Source organism: Berghia stephanieae, chromosome 4, assembly GCF_034508935.2.
Source record: "Berghia stephanieae isolate SIO BIC M18660-M18661 chromosome 4, UCSD_Bste_1.3, whole genome shotgun sequence".
NCBI lineage: Eukaryota > Metazoa > Mollusca > Gastropoda > Nudibranchia > Aeolidiidae > Berghia > Berghia stephanieae.
Genome location: NC_088363.1, coordinates 13414219 through 13416718, shown reverse-complemented (window position 1 = coordinate 13416718; position 2500 = coordinate 13414219).

The following is a 2500-nucleotide window of genomic DNA, read 5'->3' as shown; positions in this document are numbered from 1 at the left end:
ATATTTGAAGGACGAGTTTTCTGGCCAAATTAAAAAATATGGGTTTCCTCAGAGTAAGGTAGAATTGTTTTAACTACAAAATGGCTGGGGATATTATTCTAATCCTCCAAAATCCTCAGAGTTACATTTGTGTAGGTGTGTGGTCTTGAAGTGTTCGAGCCCCGCAAAAACAGCGCAAAGTTAAGTTCCGGGATGAGACTCTTTATTCACAATACAATTAATACTGTCTAACAGGCGTCATGCCTTGTCTTACATATTAAGTATTGCTGTTGGCTATGGCTAGGGACCCCTTGTAAAACATACCCAGGCGTCAGCCGCAGTGCAGCGCCGCAAATCGAGCTAGGGCGAGGTGGTTTACTCAAGGTCACACAGCACAGTGGCGGGCGATCAAACCCGTTACCTTTCGGGTACGAAGCAAAGACCGTACCGCTGAGCCGTGCTGCCCCAATTCTTTGTTTCCTGTCAGAACTGATGAGCTAAAAGAGCATCGCATAAAATCAATTATTGGAGGTCATCGAATAATTTACATAAATTGTCAACGTTAGCGAGCAGGCTCGACCGTAGCCATCGTTAACTTATAGATAGAATGAAGTTGACGTCACTCAGGTCTTTGTTATTGCAGTTTTCCATCCGCGTTTATGAGTACTTCTCACTAAACTGTATTAACCCGACTATAAACGTTCAAAGTTACACATAGTTTTGTGTGTTGGTCCTTTATACTTGCGGATGGCAATGTTTGAACGTCTTCGCCAAGCGCATACTATCTATAGCCTGACACAAGAATCCTCTAGGACTTATAGTTTGACGTCATTTTTTTGTTTTGTTCAGCGTCTAGTGAGTTGCCGTTAGTATAGCTCAAGGAAATAAGTGATTCAACTGGTTGAACTATACAACTCATGGAGTGTTTTCTTTTGTGGCATAAGACTTGCATTTTGACGTAATTTTTTGCTTAGTCTCAGGCTATAAGTTTACGATGGCTACGATCGCATACGCTCAATAATTGGAGGTCATCAGATTTACATAAATTATGTCAACATTAGCGACCAGGCTCGACCGACTCCAAATATTTACACCCAGCATTCAGAAACCACGACCTATTTCACGCAAGTAAGGTAATCGGCGTTTCAAAACCCTGAAAGTGGGTGAAGTGAACTCCACGGCCAAGGTTATGAAATGGGTTGGAGATAAGAGAGGTAAATGGCCGAGTGGAACTAATAGTTCACAGGGACTTTATGGAAGCGGCGACAAACCCAATTTTGTTTTCTATCCTATTTTTAAAAAACCCCTTTAATTATAACGGGCTCTAACCGAATATTTTTCAATCCATTAACAAAGAGCATCAAACTGCTTAACTCTCCTTACCAGCTATTTTTAGAATTTCCCTCGAAAATTCACACCCACCCAGCACAAAAATAGACTTTTCGTACTCAAACAAAAAAGTAACAAATGAGGTCTACAATACAGTGTTTGGTATTTATAGCTGTAATCAAAGCAATTCTTCAAATTTTGTAATGCACAAGAGAAATCAGAATGAGAAAATTGTTGGTTGCATCGTAACGAATGTGACGATTTTCCTATGGGTGGTAAGGAGAGGGTTAACTGACAGAAAAATTATCTTTTTCACTTCAATGAATTTATTTGTAGATGCATGTATGGCCAATGACGCTAGATAGTATATCGCAGTAATCTGAAGGGGAAAACGCACATATTAAAAACCTTCGGCCAGAAAACGTATTCTTCAAATATCGATCTATTTAAATGACCCTCTCTTGTCCAAAAAAAAAAAAAAAAAACTAAAGTAAAAGTCCCAAACATGTGACCTTATCTAATTTTAACTCCCAGGTTTGAGAGTTTTTGACAAGATGGGGATCATTTTAATCTATATTGGAGGACGAGTTTTATGGCCAAAATTTGTAATAGCTATTTTTTCTATAATATAAGTATACTAGTAAACCTACTTAGAGTAGCCTCGGTGGTCAAGAATTTCTAATGTGGGATTTCTTGGCTTCACGTTTCTCGGCGTTGAACACACTTGGTGACATTTTGACACTGATAACGCAATGTTAGGTAATGGGCTTATCGTACACCAGTCAACTGTCGTACTCTGGAAGGACACGTGATTAAAAATTTGGCCAGAAAACTCGTCCTTCAAATATTGACCGATTTAAATTACCCTCATCTCGGCAAAAACTCTCAAAGCTGGAAAGTCGCGAGGTCTTTAACAAAGTTCCAGAATTAAGAGATTTTTGCCAAGACGAGGGTCATTTAAATCGATCAATATTTGAAGGACGAGTTTTCTGGCCAAATTTTTCAAAATACGTGTCTTTTCAGAGTAAGGAATTTAAGTCGTTAAGGGTGGTGTGAGATAAAAAGGTGAAGATATGATTTCCTATAGTAGCGAGACGGACGGACTTAAGGCTGGTCACCTTTGACTTTTGACACTTGACTTCTGAGATAGCGGGAACTTCAGACTGGACGTTATTAGCGTCTCATAATATCA